General features: G+C 41.3%; 1 long non-coding RNA gene across 5 annotated transcripts in view; it reads left to right on the forward strand.

Annotated features, from left to right (window-relative positions):
* The window catches only part of LOC128850490 (uncharacterized), a 35248-nt gene extending 19989 nt beyond the window's left edge, over nt 1-15259 (forward strand). For 3 of the 5 annotated variants that reach the window (XR_008447903.1, XR_008447901.1, XR_008447899.1), the window contains 2 exons: nt 11945-12059; nt 14037-14555. This is a non-coding gene — a long non-coding RNA (uncharacterized LOC128850490). Of the gene's footprint in view, nt 1-658; nt 792-11944; nt 12060-14036; nt 14556-14577 lie in introns of those variants that run through there. The other 2 variants (XR_008447900.1, XR_008447902.1) reach the window with 2 other exon arrangements.
* Nucleotides 15260-15413: the final 154 nt, after the last annotated feature.

The raw sequence follows: 15413 nt of genomic DNA on the forward strand, positions 1-15413 counted from the left end.
TTTTTCATCAGTTTTAATCAACTGCCTGTGCCCTTTTGATTTAGTTTTCCTTGATGTTAAGTCAGAAGTCAATGATTTTCATACCTTTTTTTCACCTGCTCTCTCTCAATAGAGATATCTGTTCTCAAAAAGCAATCTTTAGCTAGTGCATACCCCTACACCCTCCATACCAACATCTTTCAAGTCTATTGCAATAGATGGAGGAATTAAACATGGCCTCCTGTATTCTAGATGAAGGCTGTGGCCTTCAAAACACAAAATATTTGCAGGGATTTCACCACTATGTAACTAACTCTCTGCCATCCAAAGAGAATGTCTGACCCAATCTGTATGAATACTTCCAGTCAAGATTAAACAACTCTTCTGCTGGTTCTGATTTCTCCCTCTTTTTCTGAGACCAACATTACAGAAGTAGAAATGGAAGTATGTGCACTTGCATTAAGGTTTAAGTTTGCATTGAGTTGCAGGTTTGTACCACTGGCAGCTGCTCTGAATGTGTCGGGAAAAAAAAAAAGGGAAAGACAGGATGAGAGTGAGCTTCCACATGCTGTGGGCTAAGAAATATCAAGACAAGAATGTCTGGGTTGGTATTTGCCTGTTGTTAGGCTTTTTTGGAGTCTGAGAATGACCAAGTACCACCTCAATTATCTCTTGATAGCTTGAATTGCCTGGCAAAATTTTAGATTCTCAGGAGAATCCTTCTGAAGAGGAGCAGGAGTCTTGCAGGGTTGGTGACAGGAAACCTAATGCTTTTCATGGACATGAGAGAAAGGACACCAAGCCAGCATCAGGTAAGATAGGTCAGATCCTACAAAAGCAAAAAAGGGAAACAACATTTGTATCCTTCAGACATTCTCAACTTGGGTCGGTTGGATTTGTGGTGGGGATTGGGAGCCCCATGGGTACAAATCCAGAGTGAGACACAACCTCTACATTTGGTGTGGCAGCACAATACCATGACTCATCACTATGTGCCAGGATGCAGCTGGTGTGCTGTGGGGGTGGTAGGCTGACTTTAGCTCAGGGGACACACATCTGTGGTGGTCTGAGAACCTGCCTGCTTCTAGGGGCCATTGTGCTGGACCTAGGATGTAGTAATGGTGTGCTTGTGCTTCTCACTGTGATTGCTGCACCATCTGACAGCTTTCAGGAGCTTGGTTGCAGCACATCAAGCTTTTACTGTCAAGAGAGGCACTTTTATAGAAATTCACTCCTCAAGTCTTAACAACTCCTCAGGACTCAGTATCAGGATTATTTTTATGTCTGAAATAGGAAAAGCAATGTCTCCCAGAACACAGTAGCAGACCTGTGGATAGAACTGGAGAACCTTGATACATGATTATGAGTCCAGCACCCAGATTCTTATGTAACAAAACAGCTTTTACAGGCATTGAGATACCTGTTTTCACTCATGGATCAAGACCTAGCAAACCACAAACTGAGCTAATTGGTATATTTTCCCTTTAAAAGGAGATTAAAAAACCACTTGCACTGGGAAATGTGAGTGATACATTCTGCCTGGGGGAAAACAAATTACCTCTCCAGCAGGCAACCTCAGATCCTCAGGGCTCCAAAAGCAACTCATGTTGATGTTTTCTTGTTTTAGACAGTTGGGGATTTGATAGTGCTCATTTGAGGCAGGAGCAATGGGGGAAATTCTCTCCTTGCTTTCTCATTCTCTTCCCTTACATGACTGTCACACAACAGCTGCTGAACAGGCTTTCTCAAAGTCATTATGGCAAATGCAGTTTATATATCACACACAACACACAGTTACTGCAAATCTTGACAGGTCCATATTTTAATGACATACTGGTTTCAGGAAGGCCAAAAATGCCATTGCTGATCAATAACCTATTGCTTTCCCCCTGCCTCCATACCTCACCGCCATCCACACAGCATTGAGCACTGCTTGGGAGGAGGACTGTATTAAATAAATTATGTATTTCCTAGAATGATTACAGGGCATTTGAGCTATAGGGTTAAAACTCCCCACTTCTGTGTGTTTCAGGGTAGATATGTCAGTTTCGGCTACTATAATGACACACAGGTGAGAGCAGAGTGGTATGATACCATAACTCTGCATATCACAAGAACCTGGTATTTTTCTTGAACTGCAATCCAAATGCTAGATCTGGTCCAAACCCTGCTCAAAGTAGGGCTATTGCAAAGATACTGCAATCTGAAGGAACAGGTTGGCTGAGGTAGTAGTTCATATACATCAGGTCTCAGCCACCAAAAGAGGATATGAGCTTCACACAGTTCAGTGATGGGCCAAAGTCACGGTGGTTGTCAGTAGTGGTGTATTTGGGCACTTAGTAAAACTAGTTGGCTTGCATGTATGTGCGGGCATCACAATTAAAACAATACAAGCGAAAATTAACATTGATATATTTTTTTTTCTCTAGTGGTAACATTTGCTGTCATAAGGTGACAATGAGTTCTGTTATGAAGGCTTGAGAGACCATCTTCCTGACAGAAACACAAAAGAATATTCAAAGGCATTTTTTTTGCTGGCAAAATACCCAGTTTCCTACAGTTAGATGTACTAGCTACTTGTAGATTTAAAAATATTTTCTGAGCAGCTGTTTCTGTTTTATGTAGGGTTAGTGAAACATCAAATTCCCTAGCCTTCTCCCCAACCACCTCATTCAGCCTGCTGGAAGAAAGGTATATACTTTACTTTTTGTACAGCGAAGAGTCTGTCAGGGGACATCTTGGTTCGTGGGGAGAGTGCCCCAAGAAGGCACACACAAGCCTGAGGTGTAGAACATCTTCTAATTTTGACAGGCTTCCTTTCATTCCTGTCCTAATCCCACCTCCTACACTACTATTTGGAGTGAATAAGCAACTCAATGTAGGGATTTTCATGCCTCTCAAAATAAGACATAACCATACCAAATTATATTTTTGGCTGGATAGTGGGACAAGGTTTGAATTACACTTTGGTCACCGCATTTTTTCAGTATTGTAATCATAAGGATCTTTCTTGAAAGATTAAATTGCAGGCAAAGTAGCTTACTCAGAAGAGCACTGTTTTTCTGTACCTCATACATAGAAATAAATAATAGCTAATAACATGAATTGAGCAGATTTCTAGTGTAGCTGGCTGAAGCAAGTATTTGTCTTCTGCTGAACACCTTCTGTTGCACTCTGCAAACACAAGCTGCTAGAATGACCTCAGGACTTCTTTAGATTTTATTCAAAGTCATTGAGATGTTTATGATTGTTTCCTCCCCCATCTCAGCAATAAATACCTACACAGCAAAGGCCTGTAAATCTGCCATTCAAGCAGCAAAAACAACAACCTGCCAATCCAATAAATTACTCCCTCCCAGTGTTTTTATTATACAAAGAGGGCTTTTCCTATGCTTCATCCAAGAACCCCATCCTGCAGAGGTTACTTTACTATAAACTAGGGAGATCCAGCAGAGATGGGCAGCAGATCAGAGGAAAGTTAGTGTCATGTACAGTAAACCAGGGTGAAAAAGATGACGAGGCATAATTATTCACGAGCATTTTCTTAAATCTTGAAATACCAAGTGATGGCCCCACATTCACTTTCCTACACAGCTTATACTTTTTTGGTGGTGGCCATTCATAGCTGCCTTCATTAGTACTGGATATTTAAGCAGTGCTGTGCACAGCTTGCTATTTTTTCCTACTTTTTGAGTAAGAAAACAAATTATTTGTCTATACGTTTTGTTGCTGACCCACTAGTAAGGGATGATCAGCTTACAGGCAGTTGAAGGAAACTGTTTGCAGGCAAATCATGAACTTATATGTGTCTATCAAGTGTATGTCAAACTCTTAAGAACAAAACACTGTCAAAAAGTAAGCCAGTGCATGCATCGCTTGCAAGCTGAAGAAAAGACTGCTTTCACTGGGTAGTTATCTCATTACAGTTTGTTCAGCACTGAAGTTTGTTATAAAGTAGAGAAGAAAACAAATTTGTAATGCCTTTCTGTAGCTGCCGAATCAGTAATACTGCTGTGATTTAAAGTGCAGCAGAAAGATGGGGTTAAAAAACAATCTCGTTTCATTATTGCTACTTCACTTTTGAAAGCTAGGGTAAATATGATTTATTAGCATTTTTGTTTTCCTATGAAGACAGTTTCTCAATATTTCTTTACCAGAGGAGAGGAGAGACCCAGAAATCAAAAGCTACAATCAGATTGGGCTAAAAGTTTATGTCTTTAAGGACTTGATTGTCTTTTATATTTCCAGCCTCAGCCTATGGCACAGGCATCTACACGTATTCCACATACAGAAAAAAAAAAAGCCAGGTTCCATTTTGGTGCAAAGTTATTACAGAATCACTGAATTGTTTGGGTTGGAAGGAACCTTAAAGATCATCCAGTTTCAACTCCCCTACCAAGGGCAGGGACACCTTCTACTAGATCAGGTTATATAAATAGGTTTTTACCTGCCTCAGGGATAAGAGGAGCAAGAGGAAACAACCACTATGTTTTTATTTGTTTGTTGCATTTCTCTGCATAGTTGGCTTTTTTTTTTTTTTTAAATAGACACTTGCTTCAGTAGGTATGTTTTAAACCTTATGCCAGGAAGAAAATAAAAGTGATAGAACTGAGAAATAGAGAGGAGGCCAGAGCTACTGCTCTTCAATGAAGGGATGCTAAAAGACAATATAAGAGGAAAGAAGAAGGAGAGAAGGGAGATGTGATCCCCAGGACAAGAGGAAATGGCAGCAGTCCTGAAAAAAATATTAGCAGAATTCTACACTTTTTGTAGAGAAGATAATGTTAAAAGGAGCAGTCAGCTGAGGAAGATGAAACCAAAAGATCGTGAAACAGAGGGCAGAGTTAGAAGCATGAAAAGAGGGAAAAGGAAGAGGGCAAAAGTCTTGAAAACAAAGAAAAGCAAAGTGCTGCAGCCAGACGGGAGGGAGAGGTCAGTGTTGCCGCTGTCCTGGTGCACAGCAGTGGTGAGGGCTCGATATATATGCACACTCACAAGGCTGTAACACAGCACATCTGCACAAGGAAGAAGGCACAGCAGCACAGTGTATCTGCACTGCAGCTCACTAAAAAGAGCAGTTTTCACAAGATAGATAGAAAGATGCAGACCAGAGTGGTTTAGCACCAGCTGCGCTTATTTTTTTTTTTAATGGGGTTTTTCCTTTCATTGTAAAAACAAACCTAGTTTTGAACAGGATATTGTCCTTTCTGCAGCAGATGCTCTGTCATTATCTCCTACCCTAAAAAGCAGACCACATCCTAATGATGCTGTAGTGCACTGAGTGTCAGAGACACCAGCAAGAACATTACTTTGATAACTGTGCTGCCACTACAACAACAGGATTAAAAGCCCTTCAGAAAGAGATGGTCTGGCTGCTTCTTACTGAGGTGTTTAGTACATTTTGTCAAGAAACAATGCAAAATCACAAAGTAACCTGTTGGACAAAGTGCAAGGCCTGAGGAACAATGGGAAGCCAGGAGTGATTCCTTTTTCTGAGCTTCAAAGTACTCTATTGATTGCAGCATTGTAATAATAGCTCTTTGCAGGCAGACACTCTTCCTCCATAATGCTCTGTGTGGGAACAAGGGAAAATTAAGGGATACAGAGCAGGTGCCCAGCTTCCCCTCCAGCAGGGCCCAGCCCTGGAGAGAGGAGGTGCTTGCCTGGGGCAGGAAGGGGAATCATCTCAATTTTCTTTATTGGGGATTGAAAGGTCAATTCTAAGAAGAACAAAAGCTGGCATCTTCTAAAACACCAGCAACTCCGCTGTTTGAAAATATCCTACCAACCACAAGGTAACAGCTTGCTCCTGTCTTTCTGGTTCTACCTATTATAAACTCCAGTACCCTGCTATGACACAGGACTCACAAAACTACTTCTGCAGGCCTGATATAAGAGCTATCTGTGGGAAGATTATCTATTTCAAGTAGTCAGAAAACCTTAAGACATCTTTATGACAGATAGCTGGAGTAATCCCACACAGTGGGAATACAATTCAGTTACAAACCTATTGCAGAAGTAGAGGCAAAAAACACAACGTAACTGCAACTTTTTAAATATCTTTAACTGCAGAAGACTGGGGAATACAGTAACCCTAAAATTGTGCTAGGTGTCTGTTCTCCACAGCCTTGGAGTGCAAAGGAGGTGAGGACAGAGCCTCTTCAGGCATGGTCGTGGGACTGTGTGCATCAAGGATAATTTTGAAAGTGTGGATTGAAGCATAAGAAAAATATGTTATCTTCAGAGCAGTGTTATTTCCCAGAAATACCGCGCTGCTTAACTAAACAAATAGCCAACCCACCATAAAATAGGAGGAGCTGGGCATGGCTAGCACAGAATGAGCATGGATGTGCCCTCTGAGGCTACACCTGCAGGGCAGGCTGCAGGAGCATAGCACTGCAGGCAGAGGAGGCACAAGCAGCCTAAGTCAGGTGGACAGCCTGGTCGCCTCAGCTGTTTTTTTTTGTGGAAACCTCAGTGCTCTTTATGGAGCCATTAGTAAGTAACCCAGGAATACATATTTTTGGGAAATGTGTAAGAGCGCATGTACATGTTCACCAAGGACCTTGAAAAGAGGATATAAATTCTGGTGCCAGTGCCATTCATCTAGCTGCCTGTCCCAGACCAAGAGAGGCAAGGATTTTTTCAGATAGTTATGGTGATCCTCAACATTTCTCTATCAAAACTTGGGTAAAATCCTGCTGTCCTAACAACCCCTTTTTACTTAGCCTTTCTAAGGCAGATTCCCAAACAATAAACAAAAATGTCTTCAGGATCTAACTCAGGGTATTTCTTTTCTGCTATATCAACAGAAGAGAACAAGTTCCTTTCTGCTCTAAGAATTTGAAAAAGATTTGTGAAACACATCCACAGAAAATGTTTCCTCTGCAACCCTCATTTCCTGGCCACAGTAGGCCTGTTACATTTCCACTGATTGGTTGTTCAGCTGCAGGAAACAAAACAGCTCTCAGTCCCTCTGCTGATGTTTGCTCTGTTTGTATAATAAGCAGTCCTACAAATCTAACTGCAGTGTCTTGGGTTTTTCTGTGTCCTTCTGAGACAGGGGGGGAATGCTTGATGCACAGATCTTCCTGTGCTTAATTTTGCTTGCCACATTATTTCTAGAACATTTAGAAATGCTGCAGTTACCCAGCATTTAATCTCACTGCTGTGGCAGTTTCAGTCTCATTGACTTGCTTGCTCAAGATACAATGAATTTCCATTGTGAGCAGTACTCACAGTGTTGGTGTGATAACAGACCAGAACAGCTTAAGGCATAAACTCTCCTGCTGAGCAGCATTCACCTTTCTGAAAAGGACAGGCTTATGCATTAATTTTTGCTTGAATACTTTCACTGGTCATAAGCTGTTTGAATGGACTCTAGCTCTCATTTCCAGGGCTTTGCAACCACAAGCAAAGCTTAAAACACAAGTCACCCACTTGCCTATCAGCCTGCTGTTTCCAAGCATGTCTCTCCATCTACCTTGACCTCCTCTGGCTCCCAGAATGATGCACCAGAAGAAGCAATCCTTATCAGTCCTACTTGTGACTCTGGGATGTGCCTCCAACATAGACCGGTGCACCAGTGCTGCCAATGTATTGAACTGGTGTTGGCTGCTGCAGGCAGGAACAGAGTTGAGCTCTGGTGAATCTTAGATCAGCTGCAAGATTACAAGCATTCTTGCACACTGCAAAAGTACAACCCTTCCCTCAGGGCTGGACAGGAAGCCTTCAAGTCACCTTAGCTAACCTTGATAAGTGCTCACAGTCAGGTGTTCTTATATAAATTATTACTGGAGACAGGCTGTTGACTTCAGTGTCTGAAACAAAATGAATCAGATACAGCAATACTTGAAAGGACTGTTTTTTAAAAAAAAAAGTAATGAAAATCTTCTTTTCACAGTCGCAGAAGCTTCTGCATTAGCTGAAGGACATCACAATAAGTAGAGAACAGATGTTGAAAATAAACTCTCTTTTTCGTAGGTAAACTAACACAAAGCAGTAGCCCCATGCTTCCCCTAGCATTTATGGTTTATGTTGATGTTTATACTGTGAAACAACCCTCTTACGGATTTTACAGTGTTTGTAATGAGGTCTTGAACAACATATTCAAGATTTGATGACTAAAGATGCCCCCAAATCTATTCAAGACAAAACAAAACGATCTCTTTAAGGAAGGGAAAGTTTTGCAAGCATGCAGCTGTGATATGTAAATGAAATTCTCTCAAGAAAATAACGATCATCATGATAGACTTACATTCTTATACAGACCACAAGGCTTGATCACGACGTGCAAGTTTAAGGGAAAAGGAGAGAGACAGATGCTTCAAATCTTTGCTATTTGCTTCAAGTCATGAAACATCTCTCCTTTCATCCTCATTATCCTCCTTTTGTCAGATCAACATCAGAACTCCAGTTTTAGTTGCCACTGAAATTTTTCTCCTGTGAAGAACTCAGGAAAAGGGTCTTGTTTGAAAATGACCACTTCATTACTTGTGAATTGAAGCAGCTGGGGAATGCCTAGGAAGGACATCCTGGAGTTAAAATTCCTGAGTCTCTTTACCTGCTGCAGAGCCTTATGTCTTTCCCTTGATTAACCCGGTGCATGCAGCAGTAGCGTGTCTCCCTGCCTCTCCATTACTGCTTCCATGTGTGCAATTGTGTTGAGGTCACTACTCTAAAATCTGCAGCTGTCCTCAACCTTTCCTTCATATGTTTATTTGTCACACCTACAATCTTCTACCTGATAGGTCCATTGATGGCAGGAGGGTCTTTGTGAGAGTAAGTATTTTAACACCTGCCGTAAAGTAGCCATTTCTGAATCCAGCTGGGGAAAGGGCACTGACTTGTAATTCCTGCCCTCTATTGACCAGCAACGGGGACTTGCCATACAATGCCCCTGTAAAAATTTCCCAAAACACCACCTTAAATCTACCATGGTAAGCATCTAAATCCCTAATCAGAGCAGTCCTTGAGAAAAAGCTCCATTGTGTGAATCTACTCTCAAGACTGAAGTGCATGAGAGCCCACAGCATGGATACCCCCACAGCTACTAACCTTTGCTTCAGCCTGCTTTGGGAGAGCCAGTCCACCACCATACAAGTTACAGAAATGACGGCCAAGGGAAATGACACCCCCAAGATCCAGACCTTGACAGAGATGACCACTCAACTTTGCTTGAACTAGGGCCCTATTAAAAGTGCTGGGTCATTTTATTCATAACAGCAGAAGTAAAAAGGCCACGCTCCTGCGGGCATGAAGAGGACATTCTTACACAAAAAGTGGGACAGTAAAAAAAAAAAAAAAAAAGATAGATTCTGTTGCTTTTTATCTGAAAGAAATAGCCCATCTCCTGGACAGGTCATCTGGGCAACGGTCTGGTACATTAACTGTGTAGAATTGTTGGGAGATCTTGTGCTTATATTGTCTTCTTCAGTTTAACGTGAGCTGGGTGAAGTGAAAATCACATCATAAATTCTTCCATATGCCTTACTGCTAGGAAATCTTGTCATTTGCTTTCTTCTTTCTCTGCCCTCTACAATTTCATGGCATGTTGTCGGCTTTCAGGAGTTTGCCCTTACATTTGGTCCCTTGCGTGTTTTCTGAAGGTTGTACCTCTGAGAAATAGTATCACAGCACCAAACACACATGCTCACTGGATTGCTTACTGTCCAACAAGCTGTGGACAGCAGGGCTGTGCGTGGTTCAGGCAGCTGGACTCTGTCTACCATCCCTCCCTGATACCTGCCTACAACCACGGGTGTACCCCACTACTGGCGGATTCCTCAGGCTAGTTCTGGAGCTCTTCTCTGTGTAGAAGAGTTATAGCACCAAATTCCAGCCTTTTATTTACAAGCTTGCCACAAAATGTGACATAAACAATAAAGATTATTTTAGAGCCCTACTGAGTGTGTGTGCTTGGTTTGTGTCCTTTCTCAGCTGAGGAAATGTACGTGAGGAAAGATCCCATCAGCTCCTCCTTGAGAGGATAGAATCAGTGGCTGATGGGCGTAGCAGGGTCTTAAATATTTCTTGGCACAGTAAAACATGATAAAACACAGTAAAAATTTAGAAAACTAACTGAAGTGAAAACAAATTAATTTTCTTCATTCTTAATAAGCAAGTAGATTTTTAAGTCTTCCACTTTTATAGCCACATAGGCATTTTAGAGTTAGGGCTGAAAATGCAGGTAACACTAAGATAAAAATTTAACTATTTTGTGTGTCATGTTTGAATTAATGACTGAGATATTTTCATTCTCATAGAAGTGTTCAGTATGGAAATAGGCCTTCTGAGAATGCAAATAGCCCACACAATATTTGGCAGTGATAAACAAATAAAGATTTGCACAGGTTTAATTAAGAACAGAAGCGACAAACCTGTGTGCAGAACTGATTTACAATCAAATTCGCTTCCCTTGAAAACTCAGATTACTAATTGCAAATTGCTGGATTATCAAACTTGTGTTTCAGTACCTTCAGTTACCAGATCTGCAGAATAGTGTAAATTAGCTGATAACTGTGGAGTCAACCTCTTAGGGTGGAATTGGTTTAAACTTTAACAGTGTCAATGGTGGGGCAGGATGAGATGGAGTACCACAAAGTAGAAGAGAGTGTCTACCTTCATGCCACTGTGGCTTTTCGAAATTATGAAAAGTAGAATTAAAAAAAAAAAATTGGGAGTATTTGGGACATACATAAGATGTTAGGAAATGTCATATAGGATGTGGGAATCATCGTAAACTTCTAAACAAACCTAACTCTGCTATTGCTAGTGTCCAGAGCTCAATCACTAAAACCAGAGCCATAGCTCAAAATTGGATTTCTTGCAACTTGAAAAAGCTTACTAAATTGCATCACAGAAACAGACTAGATCAGTTCTTTACTCCTTTGCATCAATCAACCAAACCGTATTTAAACAAATTTTAGGAAACAGAGAAAGAGATGAAAGAATCTAAATGCAATTTGAGGAATTTCCTTTCCTCCTTATAATTAACTAATACCCAAAATGTGTAACAACCAGCAGATGTCTCTGCAGCCACCTGATCAGCGATACGTGCATCAGGAAAGGCAGAGAGGGAGAATTTAAAGAGTGAGCATTTCTCTTAAAGATTTACTTCCAGAAATGTCAAACCTACACAGAAAATTCTGAAAGAGTAGTCAGAGACTGACAGTATTTCAGCAGCACTCTCTAGGAAGAAAACAGCATTTTACTTGGTTTTACAAATAGTAAATGAACACTAAGAGTTCTGCTCAAATGTGTCAAATTGGTTAATCAAGAGTATCAAGTTTCTAGATTTGGGTTCTTTGCCCCTATTTTTCAAGCTATTTTTGTTATTTATAATGGCAAGCTTGTCTCTGCCATCCGGGGACTTGACCTGTGACCATGGAATGAGCTCCCACAGGTGGGAATGATTGTCACAAGCATCTCTTGCTCTGCTCCAACACAAGACATGCAGCTTCTGGCTTTCCCTTGTTAATGCATACATAGCAACAAGTGAAAAAATAATGTTTAATCTAACAAAAGAAATCCTGCTGTACATTGAATTCCATCTGTAGGGACAGGCTGAGCTGGAAAATGAGCCAGGTGACAGTTTTGAGTTACATTATTTAAAGAGCTCTGGTAAGGCACTTAAGTGTTATGACCGTGAAAGCAATAGGAGAAGGTATCTGACAACAAAGCACATGTTTTCTACCACTGTGAATTTATTTGCAAGCCCAGTGAGTTGCTGACTTGCAGCCCATGGTCTCCTAGTAGTGTCGTTTTTATTGAACCCTGCTGATACTCAAGAACACCTGACAAGTAGATCCAGGTGGTGTTTGTGCCTTTGTACAGGGCCAGTCCCTCTTGCCACAAGGTTATGCCTGGATGATTGGTTTCTGACTTGGGACAACTAGGAAAACACTTTGAGAGGTGCAGCTGGTAGAAACACTCTGAAGCCATTTTTACTCTTCCTCTGCCCCAGGTGGCCCAAAAACAAGTGTAACTTGCAGTTGACTTCAATGCAGCCTGCTTATAGTCTGCTGTAAAAGGATCACCTCTTCCTTCTTCTCACTGATGGCATGAAATGGACACTGGAGGTAAGAGATGCTCTTGGGTGTGGCTAGAAGTGTTGCACTTCTCCCATGTCACGTCAGTGTTGTGTGTAATGGGGAACACAGGTTGGGGTTGCTGAGAAAAGAGCTCCTGCTCAGCCCGCTGTATATCCTGACCTGTCAGACCACGTGCAGGGAACTGTCCTTGCTTTACCAACCAAGTATCTGGTAGTAAAACATACAGGCCACTTTATGGGAGGAAAATATTAGCATATAAATCACTGCTTTTGATTCAGTTATCAGAATATAGTGTATGCATAGGGCCACAGTTTATCAACTAAGTGTCTTCTCCTGACCTTCTAATTGTTAAAATTCAAGAACCCTGTTTCATTCAGGCAATGCAACAGGAAAATCCTACTGGCTGCCTGATTCTTTGCTGAAGGCTCATAACAAATGTGACCCTCCTCCCCTTTCCAGTTGAGGTAGTGGGTCACTCAGTTTGCAGGGGGAAAAAGCCAGATGGTGGTAGACATCTTTATTGTATGACATATGTTTGTATAAAAGGTTTTCATTTCCTCCTTTCCTTAATTTCCATTAATTGCGTTTCATTCCCTCCCTTTATTTTCACTAAATAACTAGCAAAGTTTGTGTATACATTTTATCACTATTTTATGAAAAGTCTGCAGTTCATACCTGTGTTACATGATACATGATGCTGCCACAGGAAAAGTAGCTAGTGTTGTTACAGATCTTCATCTTAATTATGAAAATTTTTAATTTAAATGTAGGGCTGAGCATACAAAATACAGTACTAGGCCATCTGTTAGTTTTCCATCTGGGCTCATTTGCAAAATACTCTCTGTTTCCCTCCTAAACACTATTTATAATCTTCCTTGGTAAACAAATATGACTAATCTATGGCACACTGAAGATTCCTATTTGCGTACTCCTTTTAATGGAAGTGGCTATATCGTTCAAAGTAGTAACAAAATATATTAATATTTTTTGCATGCAGGTGTAAAACTCATGGATTCTAAACACACACACACAAAAAAATCTTCTATCACACTACTTTTAGCTAGCAAAAAGTGTAAATCTTCAAGATGTCTGATTTCAAAGGAAATTTACAAATGAAGATGAACTGTTAGCATTTTGAAGGCTGACCAGGATTTTTGCAGTGATTCTGAAGTGGCTTGTATTTTTCGCTTCTTCAGTCTGAAATGTGCCCAGAGGCTTGATTTCTGAAGATGAGCACTCAGTTCATTATCTAGTATCTTGATCCCAAAATCAGTGTAATCACTAGTCATTTGGTCTAAATCAATATTCCCCAGACTAGTAGAAGTGTGTGTAATGGGTCTGACCATATCTTGAAGCAGCACTGGAAGCCACCTAGGAGATGCCTGAATGTGACTGATTTCACGCCACCCTTTGAGACTTTCTGTAGGTCACTATCAGCTTAAACAAGAGCATCTAGAGGATTGTCAATAGGCTGCTGTGACTTATGTTCTATTTTCTCTATTCAGACAGCACCACATAGGTGAAGGCCTCATTCCCTGATGGCTCTTCTCTAACTGGTCTTTTACACCTTTGAGTTAGGTTTTATGAAGTATCTTCTCAGGTCCTCCTTGCTAGCCCTAGCACATTGTCTTTGGCCAGACTCTATTTGAGAGTTTCCAGAGCAGATAGCAAGGAGGGAATTATTTCAAGGGTTTCATGATTTGAAAGTTAACAAGTCAGTCTTAGTAGCATCTTTCTCTCCTCTTCCCCTTCTCTTCGTTTTCCAGTGGACTGATTCAGACTCCCTTCCTTTGTTTTAATTCTTCATTAAAAGTCAAAGGCTTTTTTTCTAGAAAATTTTAAAAGTCTGGAGTAAGTTTCTAGGCGCTCTGACATTGCTTCTTCAGGCTGTCTCATCATATCTCTTTGCTTTTTCCTGTCTGTCTTCCAGCCATCCATGTCTGACATGTTTTAAGTTCTTTGCAACAAAGATTGTCTTTTTTTTTTTCTCCCTCTCATTTTCAGCGGTATCTAGCACAACAGCATTGTTGCACACTGAAGCTTCCAGATGCCCTTACAATTCAGACATCTCCTCCATCCCAAGTCTGACAAAAACATCGTCCCTTGACTACCGATTGTGAAATGGACCACGCTTGAAAAGGTGCAACATTACGTATGCAGAATCATTACCATAGCACCTGCAAGACCTGAAAACTCTATACAGCAAAACAGTTGTTATTTTATAATAATTACAAGAAAATTACACCCCAAAATACCAACTGTCTTTTTAATTTCTCCCTGCGAAGCATGAACAAGCTGCCTTAACTTAGATTGTTGTATACATTTACAGTGAAACAGAAGATCAGAACAGATGCAGGAGATACAAAGGACAGATAATATATTGAGTTTAAATGACTATAATGCAAACATTATAACTATTTACAGCAATTTAATTAACTTCCTCTCCCCCCATGCCACCACCTCAATTTCAGTTCTTTCAATAGCATATGGCAATGGTAGAGTGGATTTTGAAACATTTGCAACCCCCAACTGTTTATTTACGTAGGGCTGGAGGTGGCTCAGGACCTGAATTATGCACTGGAGTATGTAATAGACAACGGTGCATGACTCCACAGGTGAGGCTGAGCAACATGACACTGAAATGGACCTTGTTCACACTTTGGGCTATATGGTGTCTTCCTCCAAAGGGCTTCAGCGCCCTTTCTTTATAGGGAGGTTTTGTTTCCTATTGTCTGGTTTGTTTCTGGTTATTGCCCTGCCCTTTGCTCAGTCACTCTTTGCCACTTCTGTGACAGCTGAGTTAGACCCACCGCTTCATACCTGGACCATCCAAAGGCTCATATTGCTGCACTTTGTCAGAACCAGCTTTGCAGGCTACCTTATGGAGAGACCCGTGTTGCTCAGTGGGACTCAGTCAGCCAAAGGAGTTGCAAGTGTAGTTAATCCTTTTCCTGAAGCCAGCGTTTCTCTTAGCACCAAAGAAGAAAGTAGAAACTCATGCAGTGAGACTCTTTAGCAGCTCACTGGTGGTGAATTATACGCTTGACCATTCAAAGGTCCCTGTTCCTGAGCCAATGTCATCCCTTATCCATCCCTGGTAAGTCAACAGATGTATCAGAAGTCCAGTCACTGCTTTCTAAGGCACATGGTTTCTGCAACATAGGCAGGAAAGAGGCACCTATCCTCCCTAACAGCAGCCTCAAAGATGGCACTATTGTGCTTGCAAAAAAAACCCCAAAACAAAGGGGGGGAAGGGGAAGGGGAAGGGGAAGGGGAAGGGGGAAGGGGAAGGGAAGGGAAGGGAAGGGAAGGGAAGGGAAGGGAAGGGAAGGGAAGGGAAGGGAAGGGAAGGGAAGGGAAGGGAAGGGAAGGGAAGGGAAG

The sequence above is a fragment of the Cuculus canorus genome, chromosome Z, assembly GCF_017976375.1.
Source record: "Cuculus canorus isolate bCucCan1 chromosome Z, bCucCan1.pri, whole genome shotgun sequence".
Taxonomy (NCBI): Eukaryota; Metazoa; Chordata; class Aves; order Cuculiformes; family Cuculidae; genus Cuculus; species Cuculus canorus.